This window comes from Varroa jacobsoni, unplaced genomic scaffold (genome assembly GCF_002532875.2).
Source record: "Varroa jacobsoni isolate VJ856 unplaced genomic scaffold, vjacob_1.0 contig01762, whole genome shotgun sequence".
Classification (NCBI taxonomy): Eukaryota; Metazoa; Arthropoda; class Arachnida; order Mesostigmata; family Varroidae; genus Varroa; species Varroa jacobsoni.
In genome coordinates, this window is record NW_019214686.1 from 25736 (window position 1) to 52114 (window position 26379).

General features: G+C 38.7%; 2 long non-coding RNA genes across 3 annotated transcripts; both read left to right on the plus strand.

Annotated features, from left to right (window-relative positions):
- The first annotated feature begins 1941 nt into the window (after positions 1 to 1941).
- Positions 1942 to 20669, plus strand: LOC147751892 (uncharacterized). The gene is made up of 2 exons (XR_015315622.1): positions 1942 to 2512; positions 20032 to 20669. It is a non-coding gene; the product is annotated as an uncharacterized LOC147751892 (long non-coding RNA).
- Positions 20670 to 22338: 1669 nt separating this feature from the next.
- Positions 22339 to 25836, plus strand: LOC111272192 (uncharacterized). 2 transcript variants are annotated; one of them, XR_002687370.2, is made up of 2 exons: positions 22339 to 23307; positions 23859 to 25836. It is a non-coding gene; the product is annotated as an uncharacterized LOC111272192 (long non-coding RNA). The 2 variants fall into 2 exon arrangements; XR_002687371.2 differs by having other exon boundaries at positions 22339 to 23159.
- The last annotated feature ends 543 nt before the right edge of the window (positions 25837 to 26379 follow it).

Sequence of the window (26379 nt, forward strand, 5' to 3'; positions counted from 1 at the left end):
ACATCACCTCTCCAGGTGATGTTTTTTAAAGATATTATGAGGCTTATTTGTTTTCGGTCTACAAAAGCATTTTCGGCTTTTTGATCATTGATCTACCTCAATTTTTTCATTCAATCAATAGTATTAGAAGCCTTTTCACCAAAGTGATTGCCATTAGGATTTGAAGTCTTTTGGAAATTTGTAAGCATTGCGAAGACTCCTTTATGGTAGAACTCTTAAGTCTTAGTGTCCAAATAATCGGAGACCCATTTTGTGAGTTTCCAAAATTACAAAAAAGGGTTTTTTGGCCAACGATTTTTTATCGTTGTAAATAGGTGGTACCCTGAAGAAGCCAAGTCGGCTTATTCTACCTTTAGACCTTTTTGTGGACAAATAGTATGATTAAATAAAATTGCTTTGGGATTTCCTGGACCTGTTAATGACTTTTTCTTCATAACAGAGTTCTCTCCGCTCATTTTTTCCACTCAGTTATTATTAGGTCCGTTTCATGGGTATTCAGAACAGACACAATGCAGCACTTCTTCATCTTCAGTCAGGGACGCATAATTTTCATAACGTGATTATCTCGCTTGTCCTGGATATACTTAATATTTTACGTTCAGAATTTGTACTACATTTTTTTGTAGGAAAGATTTAGTACAGAGAGTGTTTTTTAACGACTTAATAAGGAGAGTGAGGCGCAGTACCACGTTTTAGCTCCTCGACGTGCTCGATAGCATGCAGAGGATTTGAAACTCTCTATAAAGTCACTTTTAAACGATCAAGATGTTCTTGCTCTTGAACTGAATGTTTATCAAGCAATATTTTTAATTTTAAAGCGGTCGGAGATCCAATCCATTTAAAATGCATTTAAAATGTAAACGGCACATAGTGCCTTAAATGATACTTTTGAAACTTAATTGTAATCTTTATTTTTAATCATTGCAAGTACATCCGTATAATAAACGGTTCAATGTTTCAGGACTCAAATGTCGAAGCATCCGAGGTAGGGGCCTTGCAATATATTTGTGCGCCTATATTGATTATTATATTAAATGTGTTTGTATTATAAAAATATGTTTGTTTAACATAGTCTTCGTGTTATGACTGAGCTGACATGACATTATAAGGTTATATATTTGGAATGCTTGATATGATTGGTAAAATGATTGCTAAACGTCAAAAAATAATTATGTATATGGGTGCAAAAACAACGATCACGTATTTGCAAACTAGAAAATAGCGAAGTATAAAGCATGTGAGCTCGTAAAGAGGCTGCAATATAAAACACCTTGGAAGTGTGTGCAAATCGACAGCTATTTAAGATAAGTGACAGAGTGTAATTATCATAAGGTATGACTAACACGCATTACACGTTAGTTATTCAGGATATTTTAAAACTGACGGTCAACTATAGAAGAGATGATTGACCCAGTAGGGGAAACAAGCCCGCAGTGAGGCGCGCATATTCATTTCAACGCTAAACTTGACATTTTTGTTGGCGAGAGTGGCAATTACGGAAAGTCATGCATTTCCGATTAATTCCTCCCAACGGTTGTTAATGATGCCAGATTGTCGAATATGCATAATCTCAACATCATATTAGAAACCGCAACGCTTGCTGTTTTGTTTCAAATAATATGTTACCGGATTAATAAAATAATGTAGGAATCGCAGACCAGGCAATGTTTTAATACAGGCCCAATTATTCGGCGAGAAATTGTGATACCCAGATTCTATAGATTGCCTTTAGCTATTGCATTGGCAACTTGTTTTGTTTAGGCATTCCGTCAGATACAGCGCCAGCGATTTTCAACCTTTGCACAAGACATTGCAAAAGAATCTTAACCGGCGCAGCATGCCTACCGCGCAATCCTATCATAGACACTGGGCCTTCGAGCAACCACTGTAGAAAAGGTCGATGTGTTCAATGTTGCTACTCCAATCCATGATATAACGGTATTCAATGCCGTATCTTGTAAACAATAACTTGTCCATGACTTGGGTGAAGCGCAAGCTTTTGAACAAAGTTGATAAATCAGAAGCGTATGACTCTATATAAAGTGACTGAGTAATAACTACTGCTTCGACTTATACTTGTGATAAAGTGAGTTAGGTTTCCGAAGATGCTTTCAGACAACTTTTGATATACTAGGGCGAAAAATAGATTTTTAGACATGCTAGCGATTCCATTGTGTTTATACGCGATGGAGCGGTTCGGAAATACTGAGAAGGTAGATGTGCACCGAACACATGTACGGTGCTGTGAACTGTAATGCGGGTGCCGTACAACGAACTCATGCGATAAAATTTTCTGATAAAAAGGTGCCGAATTGTCGTGTGTACCAGCACAAACATTATCAGTTTTATGGAACAGGCTCCTTGCGCAACAGTAAGCTTGACTCCGGACTACTAACGAAACCGCGAATTGCACATCCAGAAATAGGATCAGCTTCTCGGGAGGATGGTCGGTTGGAGGAAGCCCAGCGAGTGTCAATGTTGAAAGTACCGCCAGAATCTCGAGGATATTTAAGTAAGAAACGTCATTGTCTACCGTTATTAGCAAGTTCAAAATATGATGACAACTAATTATTCGCGGAGCATTGATTCCGTCGTTGCTTCTTATAGTGGGGTTAAGCCCGGTCCGATTTACTGAACTTACTATCTTTGTCGATGAAACTAAACTAGCATTTGTGGGCCTATAAAAATCTATATCACTTACGCCAGGATCGTATCGCCGTCAACACTTCGACAAGGGTATACAGCAGCTATCTCCTAAATACCCGTTACCTTTTCGTAATGAAAGTACAGGTTATCGTTTTTTTTTAAGAAAGCTTTGCCGGATTTACTTATCGTTTTTGCTTAAAATATTCTAAGCAGCATGAGTTTATGCCAGCACAGTCCTATGCTGAAATAAGTGCACACTTGGACGTCGAGAGCTGGTGGATAAGTCGAAGAAGGTTGCAAGCCTGCTATGATAGCCCCAAATGAAAAGCCTAGATTTTTTGCCGCAGTTGAAAAAATCCAATAGGTGTTTGATATTTTCATCTCTTGTGTACAAGATATCCTTGTATACAAATGCATTACCCACTAAGCTATTACGGGAACTATTACTCTTGAACCCGCTACTACTGATGACCTTTACTCAGCAGAGGGTTTTATATGGACATCGAAAGTAAGCGCAAGGTCGCTTGTAGGGTTTTCAATTGAAACATAATTATCACGTAATTGCGTGCACGTAAGCCATCGTACCGTCAAGAGATAGAAGCTATCGTCTTCGTTTTCTGTGCTAAGTTCTGAAGTATCCTGAGTGCACCTTGTCTTGACGGCTTTCCAACAACTCTCCATGTAAATACCCACTATTTATTTTCGTAGTTTTAGATGATTGGATGGAACGTATACTTGTCAAGTTACCAGTCGTCATATCGAATAAGTTGGCAGGTTAGTTGGACTATCTATGCCAATTCAGTATTTCAAGATTAGCTTGTTTATATACCCCAAACGGGAAAAAAGGTTAGGCTGGTTTTGCTCTATCGTAATAGCAGTAACAGGTTTAAATGTCAAATGTATATAAATATTAGGCCATTCATTATAAAGTACGCGGAACGCTGATCCTATAATTCAGAAGACGCTATTTTATAATGGCATGACATTTCGAAACAGTATTTTTGTTTTTATGAAATTTGAAATCGTCCTCGGGGGTATTTTCAACTCAGGCTTTTAAGCAGACAGACTAGTTGCTGCGAACCACAAAATCAGAAAACTCGAGTGGTCTATGGATACGAATTCTGTTAAGGCGGAAACAGTTTGCCGCATAAAAATTGTATCTGGTGAAAGATTTACTAATGGAATCACCTTGAGCCGCTGCTTCGAAAACTTCCGGAAAGGAAATTTCGAACTTGAAAATTGGTTTCGTGGAGACCCGCATGCAGAGTCTAGCAACAAAGTGCTGTGCTGTAAACAGGCCCATTTCAAAGTACTTGGGCTTAGTATGTAATAATCCAATATTTGTTTACTTCGGTCAAATTAATTCGATAAAAAAGATTGACAAGTAGATACTGTATGATTTGAGTAAGGATCAAAAGTGGAGACACAGAGACGCTTGTTTCTCTTCGCTACACCATTCTTGCATCAAGCGGTAACTTGTGAGAAAAATAGATTTTCTACGATGACTGCAAACGGCCACCTTTGTGGGTGGATACATTGCATTCAAAAATAATAATTTCTTTCAAGATTTAAAGATTACAAAAAATGCACAAAAATCTTCATATGATGACAATATTGATTTTTAAAATTTTATTGGCCTTCGCGCCCCAGGTATCTGCCACAGCTGAACAGACAAGGTAGCATTTAAATGGCGGAAAACCATAGATGATATTGGTGCATTCTTTGATTAAAAATAAAAAAAACTTTGCTTGTAGGATAATTCAAAAGAGTGAAGTTCACAATACTTGAATTCATATAGAGCGACCCAATGCATGTAAACGATTTTAATAATAACAAGGCAGACATACCCATAAAAAAATAATCATTATTGTAACTCTACTGTTACTAAATTTGTGCTTCTCCTCCGAAGGGATGTTATTTAGATGAATTAAAAAGGCGCTTAAATATGCCTCGTACAAAAAAAGTTTGGCGGGATTACATTTTTGAGCTCATAGAAAACCAAAGGATCAAAAATTGAAGGATTCACGAAAAAATCCTAGAGGTGCAAAAAGGCAAAAAGTTCTGAAAAACTAGCCGTTGGCGGTTACCTGGATGATCCAATTGAAAATAACAGCCAATCTCTGCATCAATAATCCAGGATTAATAAAATCGACTTCTTAATGGACTTTTAGCTGTTCAAATCTAAACCCTATTGTGAATCTTCTTCATTGTCTTATGATCTTTTTTGGACATTTTTAGAAGTCGTACAGCAACTGAAAATATTGTAGGCCGTCGACTCAAGGAAATGAGGAAGTTTATATTTTAGTGAAAATTCTTCCTAGCTGAAGAAGATTCGACAATAACTGACTTTGGCCAAAACCTTCGCACTATCTTTTTCGATGATGAATTTGTGTCTTTGTTTTAGAAGAAAAGCTGGTTTCCTTAGAATAGTAAATAAGCGAATGTCTGCTATGACTATCAACGCAATAAAGCTCCTTTTCGTGGGCTACCTCACATATTAACTCTTTTTTTGTTGGCTCTACTCTAGAAAGTAGTTTCAAAAGACATATATCTTCCGTTTTTTAGCATTTCGATGATGCACAACGTCTTCGTTGTGAGTACTGGGAATATGACCTTACTTTGGTAGGCTTTGGTAAGTAAGACCCGTCGGAGAACAAACATCATGGTCTGTTTTAAACAATCGTTGTCTAATCCTTCTGGTCTACGCGAGGTTCTAGATGGCACGCACATCCGCGCATTATACATTTTTGCTAAAGTGTACCTCCTTTTGTAAAATTTTATCCGATATGACAATACGATATTCTTTTGCTTCCTGCTGCTGTAATGTGGAATATCTTGGAGAATAGTGTCTATTGAGAATGAAATGCTTTCCAAACGGGCTTTCATTACTATTATTATTTCATCATACCTTATTCTAATGAGTTATAAGACCTATACGTTCCTATACGTGCAGGGAGTGCATAGCTTCTTCAATTAGTTTTCGCTCCTGTTTCTGCCCTCACATATTTTAGACTTATCTAAGCGTTTTGTAGGAGCGGGGTTTTTCCGTTTACGCCTCCGTGAACTGTGGGTCTGACGCCATTCTTCTACTCTTCTTTCGTGCTTACCGTGATCTATGGTCGATCTCTTCGCGTTGCATTGGTTTCCGAGTTTATGGTATCTGAATATTTGCACGACTTCTACTTGGTCCGGTGCTGTAGAAGAAATGCATAGTTTTATTGATTCTAATTTCTAAAACACATACTTGCAGGCATGAATTTATCCAGTTTCCCTGCGGCCGTGGTTTCCGCCTTTACATTGCGCTTCTCTTGTAAACATGTTCATGTCAGCTGTTGACAAGTCTGTCGTGTCGGACCTAAAATATGGGTATTTCCCGATAGGTAACTATCTTGAATCCGAACTCCGTTAGCGTTTCCTTGAATTTACCATAGCACACTCTGGTTTATTAATCCGGACGTAAGCCTCTGGGGACTGCTATTTTATACGTTACCATTATCTAAAAGAGCTGGGTTAGCTTTTGCTTTAAATTGAACGAAGGTCCAACTTGCGGTGGATGTTGCTGTTAAACTAAGTCTTTTTTTCTATTGCATTTTTCATATCGGTTAGTCTTCTACAGAAGTAACATCCTCGTCGAAACAATTCTTTGTAGAAGTTAACCATGCTGATTACCTCCATGACAGAAGATGCACCGTTAGCCTCGTTGCAATGCTTATGACTAGAATCACTAACGGCTGTGATTACGAACTTCGGCGCATTAGCCAGAAGGTCCTCCTTTGTGAACTACGTGCACTCCTTATATACACCGACATAAGATTTTTCTTTAAAACATTCTCTATTCATATTACGTCGTACTGCAACCTCACGTAAAAATATAATTTGAAAGTTTTCAGTTACATCTACATGGTTAGATACACTGCTAGCTTCTTTTAGCGACATAAGCATTTGGCTAAAATGAGATTTTTTTTAATATATTAAAGACCGAAACGCTTCATTAGGAAATAACGGAGAAGTACATCACTCAATGTATTTGGTTAGTTAATTGTATATTATCGCTACGATGAGTCGTAAAATTATGGCTTCGCAACTTTAACAAGTTCGAGGTCACGCATACATTCCGCTAGGAAAGTTAGTTTTCTATTTAGCTAGCAGGAAATATAAACATTTATTGATTAATGTAAATCGTACTTAGAAACGGATCTTATTTCCCGCGCGTAATCTTGATACAGAACAAGTATTTCTGTAAAAACATCTTACACCTGGTGTATTTTTTATACTGTATATAGTCATATAGTTCAACACTGTTACCATAAAATCTGTGCTTCGAAATCCAAGATTTTAGGACATTTGGGGAATTATAATATCGGAAAAACATGCTATAGGATACTGAAACACCTAAAGAGCAGAACTTTTTCTTATCGGATAACCCAGTGATATGGCGAAGAGCCAATATGGCGAAAAAGTAATGTGAGTTTGGCTTTACCGAATCAAAATATGCATTTACGATCGATGTCAGCTTGACTAATCATGACTATTCATCGTGCAATTCTGAGCCACTGTGGATAGTTCTGTAACTATTAGTCGGTGTTTTGATAAATCCGTACTGGTTGTCATCTAAGGCGCTTTATTAATACAAAAGCTAATAATAAATAATAGTAAAAAAAAGAACAAACAGCACGTTTCTCTAATATAATGCCCTGAAGCACAAAGTAGTAATGATCGCAGGGATGATGGGAATCTGGATGATGGGAACAACAATTATAAGGTCTTGAATAACTTTTTAAAACCTTTAAGAGAAAAACCTTATGGAACCATATTTTTGTTTTGCTTTCATTTCAAGCATATAATTTCAGCTTTTGTAGCCTTGGAGATTGATTTTCTATTTGATTTAAAAACGCTATTTTGTTGCAGAGTTATAAGGTTACATTGGGGCGCATCCCCCGGGTGTTACCTCCTTGCTTTCGTAAAAAATACCTTTCAGCCGCATTTGTAAATTCGACTACTGCGGTGGAGACTGTCAAACTTTACAGTATATACACCGTATTCCTATGAAAAATCACTAAATTATATCTCATATCAATAATCTCTCCTATCTTTACAAAGATCCTAGACAGGAGTATCAGCAAAATGTCAGTCTGGTGCTTTATATGTTAAGCCGATAAAAACCATATGTGTTCTTAGTTGCTTTATAAACATACAACTTTTCTGTGCTCAGCATTTCATATGCAGCATGAGAGTACCCTACGGAGCTTAACCAACATGTGGCAATTCTTATGGCAGTGACGCCAAAAATTTCGAAAGCATGTGAAAAATGGAAGCATGGCGTAACCATAACTCTAAGGCAAACACTGCTGTAGAAAGCTAACACAAGCCTGTCAGGCCATCCCAAGCAAAAGTTGGGGCAATCTACTCTAGGTGCAAGTTCTTGCAGCACTGTTCATAGGCAACCCCGGAAATTACAGCAGCTGCTGAGTTTGATCAAGAGAAATCATAACGCATAAATACGTATTCTTTAATCATGTTTTTTAGAAAATTATTGAACATTAATGTATAGTTGCACAATGCAACCCTATTGGGCTACTCAAAAACCAAATTTGACGCTAGAGTGGAAAGAATTTTGTAGATGGAGTCGAGTTCTAATCATGAATACTATAGATACGTGTTAATATGCCTGTGCGTGGAATGACCTTCTGTACTACTGGAGCATCCAGTTGACACATCTGTGCTATTCGAAGTGGGACAAAATATATAAAGCGTTCATACAATAATGATCTAAGTTTTTTTCATGGATTCCATGAAGCTTTTATTTTGCATAAATCCAGGTGCTGTGATTGGTCAATCTCGGAAATTATATCAACTGCTGGGAAGCTATGAACCTACTAAAAATCACCTTCTCTTGGCGGAACAAAGGTGATTTTGAATCGAACCTTCTAGCTCTGCGTTGAAGGTATCGAGGTCCATTAGTATTCAAGCGTGTACTGACCCCTAAAATTAAAGACAGATGAAGGTACGAAGTTAATGTAAAGCTGTCTACACACCAAGAAACAATACATTCCTTCTAGTAGTCAATTAAGAAGATTTTTATTGGTCCTACTCTAGAGAGCTATCTATCCCCACAAGTAGTAGCTGTAACAGAACTCGATCTGGTATCAAACGATCACTGATTATTACGATTTACGGGAGCCTGCCGCGCAGGTTCTGCAAGCAAGCAAGCAAATTTACTGTTGTTTACCTATCTATAAATTCTGGAACCAATGGTTTCAACCGTACTTATGACTAATGAAATCTGATTGGTTTGCTCGCCAGAAATTCATATGTCAAGATATATGTAAGCCTGTTAAGTAGACGTGCGGAGTGTAGTTTGTAGTAATGGCTAGCTAAAAAAAAGAGTCCATAGGGGTCCTAAGGCCATTTATTGGGTATCTTTAGCGCAAAAGAATGCTCAAAACATTACAGGCTATGTGACAGTATTGTGCTAATGAAATGTAGTGTTTATTGTTGGCACGTTATTGTAAGGAGAGCTGACTAGTAACCGGTGTAATTTTAATGTAGTGAACTTGCCCTGGCAACGCTTAGTCGGTTGACTAGATTAGAAAGTTCGTGAGTGGACGCATGTAAATATAAATCAAGCGTCCTCGTGCCTTGAAATAGCAGTAAGAAAGCCAGTGTTTCAGCGCATATACGCAGTTAGTTTAGAGAATAATTAGTTGTTTATCAGCAATCAGTAGTTCCGACATACAGGACTTTGGGCATAGTATATCTGCACAAAAATTCTGAGCACAGACTGGTAAGCCTAGGGTAGTATTCGATGATCATAAGCCTTATAGTATGGTAAAGTATATGGTGCCCAACCAACATACCTACAAGTGCTGGAATTAGTTGTGGTTTTTGGGAAGTAACTCGCCTTCGAAGATCAAAGCGACCTTTTACCATTTTGTAAGAGACGGCTCTGTACTGCGTATTGTTAAATAGGTAAAACATATGCGGGCCGATTGTTTATTCTCGACTAGTACCATTACTTGAAATAAGGCCGGTAACTGCAAAGAGTGGACCTCCTTAGTATTGTTTAAGTTGCAGGAGCTAGAAACTTGAAAAGTTCCTTGCAAAAATAACATTCAGTCCTTACTTTCCTGCTTTATGATATAACGTTGAAACCCAACAAACTTCCGACTGGTAGAGTTAGTCACAGTTAACAGGATAATGTAGTGAAAAACTGAATATATCACTGTTCCGTGGCTCCTGACCGTTCTATGACGTCAATTTCGCGAGTTCGTTAAATAGCGACTAATGTAAAGTATATCGTTGGTCCTGCTAACAGCTCTCGTTTTCTCTCTATTTTAATGTCAAGCAAGCTATCACAACTAACATTCGTCTGAAATACTATAGATTATATTTCATACGTGTATATCGACACTTGCTGTGCACTCTATGCGACCCGAGTCGAAGGCAGCTTGTCATCATGTCCCTGGACACGTTTCGCTTTTTTGTTCCCAAAGGAGAATGAAGTTTGGCACACTGTTGGTGTCACCTCTGGTACGGTTACGAGCATCTGCCAAATACTGATAAGACGGGCCACTCAGTATTCCCTATCCAGGTTGTGCTGCTTTTTGGACTTTTTACCACTGTTACTTCTACTGGCTTAAAGAAATCTCAGAGCCGTCTCAAATCTTACCCACCCACCAATCACCCCTCTGCTGGTGCTGTGCTCTTATTTCTTTTGCCCCCTTCCACTTCTATTCTAGGCGTAACATAGTATCACTAAGACGAGTGTCCTCAATTCCGCAATGTTTTTGAAACATTGTGGCATTTTTGCATACTATTATGTCTCATACTACAACACATGAAGTATAGAAATATTCCGCTAGACTAGATAGACATATATGTGCTAATACATGTAACTTCAGGACACCTCTATTATAGAGTCATCCATTCCCGATGTTTTAATTTCGAACTGCAAGAGACGTTACCAGTTTCTCGATTGTACACAGTATGAAGTTCATATTAGGAATGGTAATACCAGCTCTTATAATTTAATTCTTGCACTGCCCAGGAGACTAGATTCGGACAAACTTAAAGCGACACACATAATGCTTGCTTTGTTTTCTATAAATTAGCCGAAATTGCCAGCACATCCAAACAATAGAGAGCCTAATTTAACTGACTTTGCTTTCCCGAAAATTTTAAGGAACATGTCCGGTTGTACTAGTAGGCCCGGGTGCTTGGCAGGCAATAGCATTACATTGTAAATGAGCAACAAAAAACATTATAATGACACCTTCTGCCCAGAGTGCGCAGCATACGGTTATTTTAACCTGATAGAGTGATTATTTGTACACGGCGTAAGAATTTTCGTACGCCTGTGTTCAGCAGTTACAGAAATTCGCTTTAGCCAAGAAGAAAGTTTTCGATACAAAATTTAGATCGCATCATCTGCTGTTATTATACCCTTTATAATGTCTCTCCTAAATGCTACCCAAATGCTTAGTTTGCTTACAAAAAGGATTGCTGGGCGAGTAGCATGGACCATGGCTGAATCAACATATTTAATTTAAAAAGCACTCTTAAAAAATGTAATGAATGTACTTGTAGGCTACAAGATGGCCTTAATTGTGATTCGCGACCTCAAATGCTCGCAAAATTATCGTATCACAGAGTTCATCTTTTCAAGAACACAGTACAACACGATAGCAGTATATCAGATCATAGAGTTATTGCAGACCAATCTATTACCCAGACGAACACTGTTGCCCAAAGGGACAAGATAACCCATGGTTATGCGCGTTACTAATCGCAGACTTCCCAAAACAAATAACAAGCAGGCATTCATCAATGAATGCACGAGCACTGTCTTGTGCTATATAATGGTAGCTAATTTTTCTGTTACACGCATTACCGATTCTGGTCTTCTGCGTCATAAATATTGACCTGGATATTAAGACACGAAAGACCACAACTGTAAAATTTACGCATGTCGGTTGGTTAACCCAATTCGATGTTCGCTGTGATTTCCCCTTAATGGCCGAACTTTGAAATATGTAAACAAATTCTCATACTATAATTAGTCACATTAACTTCAAACATGGAATTGCGTGGAGCATACACAAAGGAGAGAGCACGCACAGCGTTCCGGCTTGCCACATCGGTTAAAAATCTAGAACGCTTTTCGTTAAAAACGGCACTGAATTTCTCCACCTAAAGGTAGGAATGGGCTCATTAAATCTTCAAAAAAAAATAGCCGCTGATAGCTCCGAGTTTTTCAGTACGAAAACCATAGATGAACCTAGAACAAACCGTTACGTTAGAGCTTGATACATAGTGCATAATTTTCATTGTCTACTTTGCACAATCAATAGTTACTTCAAACCAAACAATATCTGTTTCCTAAAATATTCTAGATTATCAGTGTCAACTCGATACGTATATTTTAGGTCGTTAAGTACGAAATGAGACAAAAAATAATGTCATATTTCGAGACACTTTTTTTTTTGCTTCAGAATTCACCTGTACTTCGGTTCGGAGTTCAGAGACCATCTGCTCAGATTTCTAGCAGGCGAGTTGTGATGAGCTATGGAAAATTAGGAAATTTAGTTTTTGCGTTTCGCCTTGGAATCGTAATGCGAAGATTGCTTGCGATGTAAACCTTGTGTTTGGTGAAGATCATTCTGCAAGAAACCAGTGAGCAGTTGGTTAAAAAATTTCCAAAAATGTAATATATATAGTTTACAAAAAAACGAACATTTGTCTCGTACAAAGACGGCTAATGAAAAACTGAGAGCTGTGGTGGAAGCTGACACATTTCATTGTACACAAATATTAATATCCAGGTTTGGTGTATGTAGATACGCCATACTTTTTCATCTCGGTTAGGTTTGTAGGGTAAAGACTTTGACATATGGGTGCCACATGATCTAAGCTCAAAGACAGAGAGATTTGCTTCTCCTCACGTTGCAACAATGACCCATTTTTGCACTGAATCTCAGACCGTCGCATTGGTGGGTGGATGCAACTGACCTGGTGGAATATCTTCCTTAAAAGCTTACGGTGGTCTAATGTAGGTACTAATCAGTATAGCTTTGTGAGTACTGGTTTGATGGTTACGACTAAACTGTAATTAGAGGCGATGATGAAAAGCTTCACTTAAAGCAGCCAAAACTCATGAACAGAGGTAAACTACTCGCACTGCATGAAAACGCTCGACGTCATACTGCAAGGATCGCGGTGTTATTCAAATTTCAAAATGGTGTCCAAGGTGCCTTTCAAGAACTCATAGACTCTCGTACTCCAGATTTTAACAGCACTGTAATAAAAAATAGATTACTATCAAAACAGCAGAAGGTCATGGATGATACTTATGATTGAAAACAAATGAACTGTGCTTGCGGAAAAGTTTGAGAGGCCTAAGTTTACTATTTCCTAAAACAAACAAATAATTTTAATTTCCAACGCAACTATAATAAGTAAATGGCAACTATATAGACTTAGTCGACAAAAAAAAAAAGTCGCTTAAATGTGTTCCATACAAAAAAATCTAGCGGGATTACATCTCGGTTTGATAAAAAGCAAAAGGTTTAAAATAATAAATGAACCCGGAAGGTGCAAAGAAACGCAAAAATACTTAGATCACATTAATACCTGCAATGAAAAAGACTGACTATTTTAGTTTACCTCAATGATTAAATCGGCGACAGATACTCGCCTTTCAAAAATAGCCGCTCATTTTTGCATAAAAAATACAGTATTTTGAAGCGTTTCGATGGATTTTTAGATGGAATCTCAACTTCATTAAATATCTTAATTAAATATTAATAAAAGCTCATAAAAAGTCCGAAAAGTTATTTGGTATGTCGCGTTTCGTGCTGCATGATTTAATATTTAGTTAGTGAAGATAAATTGAGTGACCGTGAGGTTTTGTGTAGTCTGTAGGATTGGCCCTCTTAGTTGACTGGGTTTTATAGGACCGAACACCGAAGTCGCTTTACGGCACACGTCAAATAGTACCATATGACAGATTTATTGTTACTAACGGCAAGAGATTTACTTTACCCAATATGTGCTGAGTTATTGGGTTAGCGATTTTTTTCCCCGCAGAGCTTAAAGCTTCCCTACGAAAGTCTTGGAAGATGCTACGCACTCTTTCCACAGTCCGCGCTGCCATAGTAAGGGTCACGCCAATAAACAGTCGTTGGAGAATGAGCTCGATCGGCTCACTAATTTCTATGGTAAAGCCCCTTTTTTTGAAAAGTGTCTTATTTGCATTGGCGGCTTGCTATTGACGCAGACATTGGAATCAGGGTGATATATCAGGAACCGATGACTTCTTATTTGTCCTGCTTCAACTATTTCGCACTAATTAGGTCGCTCATTTATCTATTTTTATTGTAGATCAGTGGAAACGAAATGGACACTGAATTCAGCGAACTCTGCAAGTAATTTACTTAGAAATAATATTAAGTTAATATATAATACTTACATTTCTTAGAACTTAAAGAATGTCATACGAGAATGAGGTTCCATCATCTGTCTCCGTAGATGGAATAAAATTAGCATGGATATAACATGTCGCGTTAATTGTGAAGATGAATAATTGTACACGTTTGGTTTTTTACTGTATGTAAATCTTATGCCCTATCTCGTATCTACAGACCGATTAGGATAGATTTGTCGAGAGAAAGCAAGAATTTGTATAACTGGCTGTATTTGGAACGATAAGTTCTATTTGCTGAATTTTACTAAATCATAAACTTGATTTCGAGCCGACAATATCTAAGTATGATAAAAATTCGTTTCTTAACTTTATTAGAAAAAAAATTGTGGATATATTGTGGACTATAAAAAAAACGTGGACCGTTTTATTTTAGGATTTGTTGATAGTCACCCACTGAACAATTTCACTCACGTCCACATGTTAACTAGTTAAAAATTAAAATTTAGATTCTCACTAGGAAAAGGGCGGGGCCATACGGGCCTTAAAGCTATCGTTGAAAGCGATCTGCACCAGAAAAGAGAGAAAAATTATTCCCGTATATTTGTTAAACACTCCTCTACTGTATGGCGTTAATGGACATACTAGAGTCAATTCATTTTCGAGAAAATATAAATCGAAAACAATTGCATCGTTAATTTTGTGGGCCTCTACATGATTGTGGTCTTAATTATTGCCTATGGTAAGTCTTGATTCATGCTCGTAATTATATCGACACTATCATTTTTCCGAATAATGCATTATGCCCATGAAATCTCTACATTTTTCCGGAAAGCAACCACATTTAACATTTTGAGACCACGCAGTTCTTTTTTAATTTCTCGGTAGAATGACGCTTCTCCTTATCTTGGCCAATATAGCCCCCATAATGATCATATAATATAGTTCAATGTAATTATTTTCACAAAGCTAACCTGCCTGAGGTTTGGCCTTGAAATGTAGCTTTGGGGCAGGTGCTATTGCAACCGCAAAAACTAGCTGATGATTTCGATTTTATCGTTTAACAAAGACTCGATGAAGTGTGAAAAAACACTTAGCTGTTCCATATAATCCCACAATTTGAAATCGGGCAAGAAGACCAGCCACGCGAATTCTACTAGATGCGTGGCCCGTGTGCACCTGAGAAATTCGAAACAGCTATATGCAATCAAAGCTGTCTTGCTAGAAAAAATGCAATGACCCTGTGGCCTGTTTATAACAGCTTGAGAAATAATTTGTTGGTTCCACAGCCTGTTTTTAAGCTAAGTTTTAGCGAACTGCATTATTAATGAATTGAATAATCAGTAATGCTACAAGGTGTGGTTCGGAGTACCCGAGTGTATTCAGCGACTGTCCTAAGTGCTGGTTGCGGCTGACTTGTCACGATCCCTGTGGCAACCGGACGTTTAGACGTGGAGCGATTTATGGAAACTGAAAATAATTGAATGGTTGAAGAAGATGAATGAGTGATTGCAGAGGGCGTAAAATCCACTGATTGTCTAAGCCAGAACCATAACGAAGTCTTACTTCACGTTATGGGGAGCTAGCGACGAAATTTTAAACAATCTACGCCAAAAACAAACCCAAAGCTCAAGGTAGCCCTCGAAACACATCAGGATATAATGAAGAGAAATCGATTTAAAAAAAAAACAGAATTATAAGTTTATTCTGGAAGGCAAACCAACTATTGAGATTGTACAAACAAAAGATTCCAGAATCTCGTCCGGAGCGGATTATGGATAAGCTGTCCTCCCGCCTGCCAAGTTTGGCGTACACTGAACCTATGGGATGATTTTGGCCAGTAACTTGCTAATGCGCACTTTAGGTCACGCTGCGAAGACGAGCCTGATTGTAAGCAAGTTAGACGCTTTTTCATTCAACCACTTCTTGTTACACCTCGCATTTGAAACCCGCCAATCTTTCATATAACATATCTTTAGCTATTGTCAGAGGTCTTTTTGCTTATATTTTTTCCCTCTTTATTTTTCGTATAGGACCACTACCACAACGACTTTTGACAAGCATAAGGGGACAATAAACCGTCCTCCTTAGATTGCAGAGATATTTACAATACCGTTCAATCAAAAGGACCGCCATGCTAGAGATAAGTTGGAATGAAACAATAAATATATTGGACTATAAATTGCTCCATAAATGGTAATAACTAACAAGTTCACTAAAATAGGGCGTCGAGCCTCTGCTTAACTGCTGCAGAAAAAAATGGAAAGTAAGGCACTTGCACTAGCATACGCTTGCCGATAGTTCAGGAATTTCAAATACGGACGACACTTTACATAACTTACTGACCATATTTTTTTTAAAATAAGTAAGATTTTCAGAAGTAAAAAGACAGCACAATTCATACCACAATAGGCTTCGACGTGGGGCAACTGTACGACTGAATTATAGCTTTAAAACTAAATACGCGCAGGCTACCGAGATCGGGCAAGCTGAGCTTCTGAATGAACGCCTCAGTGTCAATGAAGCAAATAGCCTTGTACTACGTCATAACCTAAATAGCCTCCGATTTAGATGTGATGCCAAAATTGTATAAGCGCAAAGGACGAGAGTTTTTTTTACACGTTTCTCATTCATCATGAAGCTGTGAGATCAGCTGGAAATGTAATGCGTTTCCAACATAACCTAATTCGATTATTATAAAGTGTTTAATATCATCTACGTCTATTATTATACAAATACTATAGAACCATTATCAATAAGTGCTTACAACAGTGAATTAAAATCGGTAAATCTATGTAGCATGAAAAAGGGAGATTAAAAGCAAAGTTAAGTCAACAACAGAGGAAGTTAATTGATATGTGTGTGTTAGAAGCAATATCCACAGATCACAACATGTTTTTTCAGCTGTGCAACGATTCTCAAGGCGATCATATTATTAATTCGATCATTTTCCCCAATACCCTTTTTAAACTATTTGTCCAATCCAAATTAGTTAGTTCATCTATAAACTCAAATATCATCCTGCAAACTTGATTGCGGTGACCGCTCTAATGTGACGGGTAAAAAGACGAATTATCATTTATTACTGTTGAAGGTATTTTCCTTTAGCTTTATTGAATGTTCTCAACACTTTGCCAGCTTCTAGACAGCCACACACCATTCGCGTTTCGTATTTAGCTTCCGTCTATGAAAATACGGCTTGAAGCCAGCAGTGGATATTCCTTTGCTCATTGAAAAGGTATTGCAAACATGGCGATTAGACCTGGCGTTGTCATCTAGCAAGCGGGTTGCGTTCATTTCCGTACCAATGGTCTGTGAGTACGACAGCGAGCTGCATTCATTGTTTTATTTTCGGCAAGTATTTCATAGTAGCAGATGTCTGCTGAAAGTGCTACCATTACCATAAGTCCGAACCCACTCAACGCTGCTACCAAACACAAGTTCTCTTCGGGATGATGCCGTTCTCTAGTCTGTTACCTATCTTGGTGGCGGTACGGATCGAATAAGATCTCGCCCATGACGACCGTGTGCTCCAAACAGTTTTTTTATTGCTACAAGTTACACGTGTTGCACGTGGGATACATCACGTGCATTTTTAACTAACCCGGAGTCAATTTACGAAAAGACACTTCTGTTACTTAGCTTCAGAATCTTTGGTATTTGGGTTAGAGTTGTGTAACACCTTATATATGAAATGCTAGTGTTGGGCGACAGAGCCTTTTGACTACGAGCTTTGTTTTTGAAACAGCCTTTTCATCTGCAGCAGTGTGTCTTTGACATGACATTTTAGCACCTTCTCGCTAATGTCACGCAACAGTCCAACTTCTGAAACGCTTGCACAGGTTATGTAATGTGGTTTCTCTTATGGCTCCCTTTCCTAATGTTTTGACCAACTCTCGATGAATGTCGGCACCGCATTAATTTTCGAGGAACGAAAATTTAATTACTGAACGTTGACCTTCTAAACTAGATGTTTTTCTTCTTTTGAATTAATTTCTCCTGGAGTAGAGTTTATAGGGATATTTACCGGTCAAATTTCGTTTGCTAGCGACGCGTAGTTCACGAGCTACTCAATTGCGAGGTCCACTGGATTCGCTACTAACAGCCTAATATATCCGCTTTGGTACATAAAGAACAGTTTTCTTTTGCCTTAATAAATATTATAGCGTTTCACTCGAATTCCACCAAGAACTTAATTATGTACTATTCGTCACTCGCAACGACATTCTGCAGTCTCGCAACCAATATGTTGTTTCTCGTCAAGGATCTTCTTGAAGAACAGGTCCAGCTGGACTTTCAAACTTTTTTTGCTTTCAGGTGTTCGGTTACTTATTTCCTAGTAATCGGAAAAGGTAGTAACTCGTATACGCGATGTCTGGAAAATATGACGGGTACAAAAAGACCTCTTACTCAAGCTTGCAGGGAGGCTTTCACAATCTTTGCGATGTGCGACGTGGTGTTGTCGTAGAGAAGAATGACTCTGCCTCAGATATCTATCAGACAGAGCGCTGTCGATGTGACTGAGAACCCAGCCCACATTTACTTGCCTGAAAGAAACTTGTTTTCAAATTACTCATTTTGAAACTCGTTTCGCCCAAGGAACAAGTTTGTCTGAAACGCCGACTTCAAATACTTAAAATTAAGATTGTCATTATTATATATATATATATATATAAATTAATGGTTCTTATCACTAAGCCCCGATATACTATTAATAAGTAAGGCAAGAAACACTTGTCTAAAAAGCCCCCGTGGGGAAACTCGGTGAAGCTAACAATGCAGACCGCATAATACTGAAATATCCCGAGAACTATCATGCATCGTACAAATAACGATTTTCTAAAGACTACTGTATGGTATAATATGTGACTAGATTAAATTTTAATCATATTACGTAGATCTTATTGTAAATGTTATTGCAATAGCGAAATTTTCAAAGAGACAGCTTCAAAATATTAAAAACAGTTAGCACTTTCGTGTCCTGCCCACTTTGCTTTCAATCTTTCCCAGCTAGTTGCGTATTATTCGCTCGTAATCGGTAAATAAATGCATTTTATTGCTACCAATCCTTCAATAGCAATCAAGGCATATAAGTTGCATATCTCACACATTTTCTAGACCAGGATTGTTTACTAGAAACTACGAGCCCTATTAAATATATAGGTACCTTTATAGATGGACATTGACTTTATCGTAATTTCAACGATGGTAGGTGATGAATGTTTACTTGACTCCGTACTCTTCTACTGGCTCTACTTTAATGGGACTCTAACCACTAGTGACCATAATTGAGATTTGTTTAAATGATCACTGATAGCTCTTCTGGTTCACCTTTAGCGGCTACGAGATGATTATTATATAAGGACCATGGCCCGGAAAAGCACGCCCAGAGCTGGACTCCTTTCATATATCTGCCAGATGAATAGAGTTGCTATTCGTTCTTTGCATTTTACTAAGAACATAATTGTACATTAAAAAATCGAATTAGTGCTGTATATTGTATTGCTTGCCCCCAACATGTAGGTTCATGTAGATACAATAGGGTTTTGGTTTATTCTGCCGATGGTGAGCTTTTGAGGAGTGGCGTTAGCTTGACTCGACGATGGAAACCTCACTGTGTCTAAAGGGCTGGACCGTCCAGCAGATCGGCACTTCGCGAAGCGCGAGTCAGTACCGCACCCAGTGCCGTCATTGTCAATGCTGCTTTTGGAGGTGGATCACTAGATGGACGCGTTGCGTCATTACCCACGATTCGAGTGTCCAGCTAACGTTGTACTTCTGTCTTGCGTCAAATATATCGAAAATATCGTTCCGCTTGTTCATTTCCCCTCGTCGCTTGCCATTCCTCTATCACAGTGCGCGTGGTAAAGTACTTTTTCTTCCTTTCTTTCTTTCTTTCTTCGTAATATAAATGGTGGCGATTACGCATTTGTCATTAATTTCGCCGTTCCTCTACGTCGCCGCAGCTATTGTCGTGTACGCGTGAGACCGATGCGACTTCGCTCGTTGTTTTATTCTGTGGACATGGCAGAAGCAGCCGCACCAATAGAAGCAGCGACAACGAACCGCTCTATGACAACAACGTGGTCGCGAAGTCGTCTACATGTGAACAACGGCCAGCGAATAACTACAAACAACAACGACGACAACAATCGTACGGCGTATGCTGCAGTTGTTGACTGCTAGTGGTAGTGAGGATAGTACTACTACCGCCACTATCACACGAATAACAACAGCAATAATAATAATAGCGACAACGACAGTTACAGCATCAGGGGCCAGTCGGAGAACAAGCAAGTCAGATCAGAATTTTGCCGTGGAGGTGGACCCTTTCTTTCTCGGCTTTTCGCAATGGTGGTTCCACTTTTACTGCTATTGCTCTTGGCTCTTTCGCTACCTCGATGGCGTCTGTTCTCAATGAACAGACACACAGCCGGACATCGTATATCGGACTGACAGACGGATAGACGAACTAAAAAGTTCCTTTGCCATTGACAACCAAAGCCCATTCAAAGAAAAGAAAAGAAAAAACTTGTTTAGGATACCACTGAAACTAAACGTGCAAATATCAGTCTAATTTATTTCAATAAAAATAGACCAGTGACTTAAGCTTCTTTAATGCATAGATATTGTAGCGTAGAGGAACCATCTGTCTTTACTCCCCGATCCGGTAAACTGTGGCAAAATGTAGAACTGATACAGTTTACTTTTTAATTTATACTTCACTATGACCATTCCTGGACAGGTTCTAAGGGCTTAAGAGATTACTAGGGTGCTGAATCTTTTGAATTTTACGTCCAGTACCGCCATTAGGTATTTTATCAAACGGCAGAAATCACGATAATGCACTCTCGATTGCTTGTGTTTCAGTTGCACTCCAGTGTGCAGTTTACTTTTTATGCTTCATATAGTATACAATGTCATAGTATACAAAAAAAAAAATGGGTTTTCAGTTACGCAAAATGTAGCATAATCGTACTGCATGCTTATATTTTTTTTTAAATTGTTAACCTATCTCTTTCGAACTATAACTTTATGTTTTATCCGAGATTCGTGTTTTTCCTTCTGCCTCCGTTCAAAATAAGTCCAACGATCGTGCCATCAAGGATCTCACTTTTCAAAACGTAAATCGGTAACAGAAAACTGTAATAATTAGGTGGCCCACTGCAGCCTGTGTGGGGTTTTCTGTCATTTGTAATATTACTTTTGATATTTTTTCACTGTATTATTTTTATATATATATATATATATTATAATAACATTTTCGCTCAGATGAGAATACCTACTCACCACAATAAATGTATTCCAAGTATTCAACAAAATAATAATAATGGAATGCTTTATGATATTCTCGATAGGATACGACAGGCTAAGTAATGCGATTTGCATCCACTGTTCGAGGATACTTTTGTCACAGGCGGAGAATTATCGATCTGATACCATCCTTAATACTTCCGTTCATGAGGCCGTGCGCAGCTGAACCACTTCCGAACCACGTTGAACTATTGACATCTTTTACCTTTTCCTACTAAGCCTGCCCTATAGCTTTTTGTATCAAGCAAGACACTTTTCTGCACTTTCGAGTGCGATTAAGTAAGGATATATACTATTTATTACGAAACCATTTTTTCAAAAATGCTTATGCGTGGTTTATAAAAATAATCTTAGACGACACCGCTATACCAGCAATTTCACAGTTGATTGATTAGGATAAACGAGTGACCACGAGGATGTTTTAGGCGTCGTCGAGGTTTTACGGTGTATTCAGACACAGTATAATAATGTAATAATGGTCCGCGCACCGGTTGAATAAGTGCTTTTGGAATGCTTTCGGTAGATGCTCTTATAAGAGGTACATACCAAAAAAACAACCTTTCTACTCCAAAAACTAGTGCTCCTTTATAACTGCAACTTGTTTCACGTGTACCGAAAATAACATTAAAATTACGCGCGCAAAGTTTCTATGCGAATTCCTTTAAATAAATTTACCTTTGAAGCTATTTTGGACAAATATCAGCTTCGATAACGATTCATCTTTCGGCTAAAATGCCAAGTCAACCTTAGTTGCACTTGAGTTTCCGGGCTTCAAAAAATAAGCGAGAGAAAGGGAAATTAAATTTGAGCGCGGAAACACTTTACGTGCTAACGTGTATTTGAAGAGCACAATATGAAACCAGAAATGTTGCTTTAGATAGCTAATAAATGGTATTTAGGTGGTATATTTTTAATACATTCACAAGTCATATAGCCGCTTGACTGTTTCGTAAATGTGAGGCAATATACGTATGCCCCTTTTTATCTAGATGTGTCGCCTTACATTTATACGCTATTCCAACAAGATCACAGTGAGCGATATGCATTGGGCGTCTGCTTCCTTAGAAATCCACATGCTACAGAATACATCTGCTAGTCGGCTGATGCAATCAAGATAGCCAAAGTGCAGGGCCAGACCTCCGTCACCTTCCGCAGATGCAGCGACCCGCCTCAACCAGATCAGCGGCGTTGGTGGCGACACTCAGCGGCCGTGCACGAGGAAAGGAGAGAGCCTTTACGATGTTATTCACATCCACTAGTCTTCAGGGTAACGCATCAAAATTCATTAATGCCGAGTAAAAGAAGTGTATGATCATATTATTCAAGATTTCGAGAATCACTTCCCAGAGAACCAGAGGCTTTTATAAACGTTAACTCGTCTAGCGCTGGTCTCTGTTAAATAAGAAAAGCGGACCCATTCTCTCTTCTACCACAGCATGAACGCATTTTGCTGTGTACAGTCGGGTCATAGCTGAAGTGTTCCTTTGGACTATGCTGTGCTCATCGTGCCAAGTGGTGCAAGAGAGGCACCGACTGGCTCTCTCAGGTACCTGACCGGATTGAATGCTGCTTGGTCTGTTACATTCGGTCCCGGTGTAGCTTCTGTTCCTCAGGCACCAATTATTGAATTAGGTAAACCCCACAGTCTCCCAAACGAGTCTGTTCTTCGTCGGCTCAGGTGACACCGCTGCTCAAGTGTGGCCGCTGCACGGCCACACTTAAACAGAAACAAAGCAGACGCTTCCTAGTCATGCCCAGCTGCTAAAGGAACGACAATGAGGTAATATCGTGTCGTATTCCACAAGCCATGTACTTGCTTACATATCGAAAATATATATCTTCCCATTCTCAGCATCTCATTGATGGCATCGAGAGCCTTGGCCAGTGTAATATATAAGGAAACCATTAAAGAAAACGTTTTTAGTCACGTAAGCTACTAACAATTTTTCTTTACTTTTCAATTGACATCAAATTTAGATGTAGGGGAACAGAAAGGCTTTGTGCAAACGATCGTTTTTAAAAGCAAGCGAAAGGCGTGTTAATTCCGTAGCATATCGGTTGCTTGTTTTTAGACATACTATTTTACGAATGCAGCTGACTATACCCAGCTAAGAACATGCAATGACAACGTGAAAATATTTAAAGTAGTGTTTCTTCTGACTTGTCCAAGAGATCGAACATGCATAGCTTTATTTCGTTAACTTCGCAGATGTATATTCAAATCGTTGTCGACTTTAGATGTGTAGGGATAAGACTAGGATTCCTTTTTGTAGCCCTCGTAAACGAAACGCTATTATTTCTGCACCAGGCTAGCTCTCGGCAGACTAGCTGCAAGCACTTTGTATTCAAAAGTCCAATGTGATTATATGTTTAATGCTTTAAATTACTTTTAATCACCTTTAGTTTGTAGCTTTACTTTTTGTTCTCATTTGAAATCTCGAAATCGGGGTGCTTGCTACCACTACGTTTACTTTTACAGGTGTCATCGATTTCGACTATGACAAAGCACCTTAAAATGCGTTTTATGAAAGTGTGAACATTAGCATGCATACATGCACATGTACAGATGAAGAGACATGAGCGATAGTAAGGAGCAGGCACACAAGTATGCCTCTTTTAGTTTTAGTCTAATAACGGGAGACGCCAACTCTGATGACGCCAGCCCAAGAATGATGATACACCTCATCATTCCTTTCTATCTAACCAATACTTAGTGTTAATTTTTTTGGAGTGGGCCATCAGGTAGGTATTATGAAAAAGAAAGCACCCGTGCCAAATGAAGTGTAAAAAAACTAAAAGTGAAACAAATTATGTGACGAGTAAACACCATCGACGGTGTCTCGGAACAACTATGCAAATACCATAATTTTACGGTTTTAACCAAAGATAATCCAAAAAAGAGAACCCGGAATTCAAAGGAAACTTCCGCAAATACCGTGGCAATTACGGTGGGTACTGCGATTGCAGTAATAGCTATGATGAATAAATGAAGCACCTGCTTGAACCGTAATTCACCAGCAGTAGACCACCTGAAAATTCGTTACGCAAACTTATTTTATATAAATTAAATATTATTATATAAAATGCTGCTTTTAAACTCAGCACCGTTAATATTTTTCTCTTAGTAAAAATAGTTGTAAATCACATAGCTAGCTTGTATTGGGAGTCACCCATTTTCAGCGGAGAAGGTGCAACGTATTGGGATCGTAAAAAATGATGCTGTACATATTTCACCGGCGTGAACAAAACGTCAACAGATACAAGCCAGAGATAATAACTGAATAGCGATTATACAGAAACACGCTAAAGACGGACCTTTGCATTAAAAGCAAGCCACGTTCGTTCTTGTAAAGGCTGTGCATTTGATTTCCAGCCTGAGTTCAACAAGTTAAATCGCATGCTTTTAAAAGCGGCTATGGAATAGAACCATTGTACCACATTAGGCGGTTAAACACGAGCGGTTGTTTGTACCTTCAGTCCATTTTGATAATCCCGACAGCAATCAACAATTAAATAACGAATGTTCTTTGATACATACGTAAGATTCAAAAGAGCAATGTTTATATACCCAAGTAAGCAACAGCGGTCTAAGGACGAATTGTTTTCAAGCCAAACTTCAAAAATGACAAAATAGATCTGGGGAATTGACATCTCTTCAATAGTGGTTAATTTCTGTGTAAAAAACAAACGCACCGAAAATAGTATTTTGAGCCTTTTGAACTGCTTAAATCAAGACTTGTTTCAGGATCTTCCGGTTTCCTTCATGGACATCTCCTTCAAACCTTTCAAAAGCTTCAAAAAAACGCAATAATGTAGAGTATCGATTACGAATTTAAAATAGTGTCTTGAATCTTGGTGAGGGTATATTTAGCATGGAAAGACTGGATAAAAAAACTCGAAAAGCTGGCCTTCGCTTAAAATGCAGAAATTATGCACTCTTCTACGTCATGATGAGTTTGCTGCCCTGTTCTGAAAAACAAAACTAGTTTTCCTTTCGTACTAAAAACACCGATTGAACGCCTGCACGCTACGACGAACAGCCACCAAAGTCCGTCCTAATTCAGGTACCGCATTCGATATATATTGAAATAGACTAGGTACCCGAAGCCTAGGCTAGAACTTGAAAGCGTCAGTATTGCCTAATCAAAGTCGGATCTCTACTCGACCTGTTGACATGAAGGAAATCATACGGAGCTTAATGAAGGCTGTCCAGCTGTACGGAGAGCCTCGAGTTTCACGGTAGCAAACCGAAAGAGCGAACCGAAGACAGAACATCGGAATTCATAGCTCAAGAACAGTGGCCTGGGGTTAAATACTGCGGAGTGCCACGAAGTGCCTCAGGAGAATGGTGTTGGAATAGTACGACTGTGTGGCGATAAACACCGATGCGTAGGTTTACAAATTGGACTTAAAGTTCGATCTTAAAATCTCTCTAGACAATAAACGACTCGCGGCAATATTTGTCCCATTTTCTGTATATAGGTTAGGTACATTCGTATGCAGAGTTGCCTTGTTAATTCAAGAGTACCTGCCGGAGAGACATTAAAGAGGTTTCTCACAGGGCCTGGTAAAAACGTAAGGCAGGTATCAAGGACGGGTCATTATAACGTGCTCTCGAAAGCGATTTCCGTGTGCCAACGTTGACCAGGATTCGTGCCTCGCATTGTCGCAGCACAGCCAGGCTACAAGATGTAGGTATGCTCAAACCTGAAATTTTTGTAGGAACAGTACCCTCGTTCCTACGGTAACGACACATCGAATTGCAAGTCGCCAGTAACGTATGCGTTCATGGCAGGCTGGAAGGTGGATTGGTCCATCCTTGTGAAGCACACGCTTTATCATTTGGAAGCGCAGGTGCTGTGTCCGGTGCTTTCACGGCGGGTTGAAACGTTGGTGTCCTCAAGCTTTCGTAAAGCTCTTCTAAGCGCGTCTCAGGCTATTCGCAAGTTAAAAGTGCAGTATCGCATAAAAAGAAAAATTTGAGCTCAGGAATACTTTAG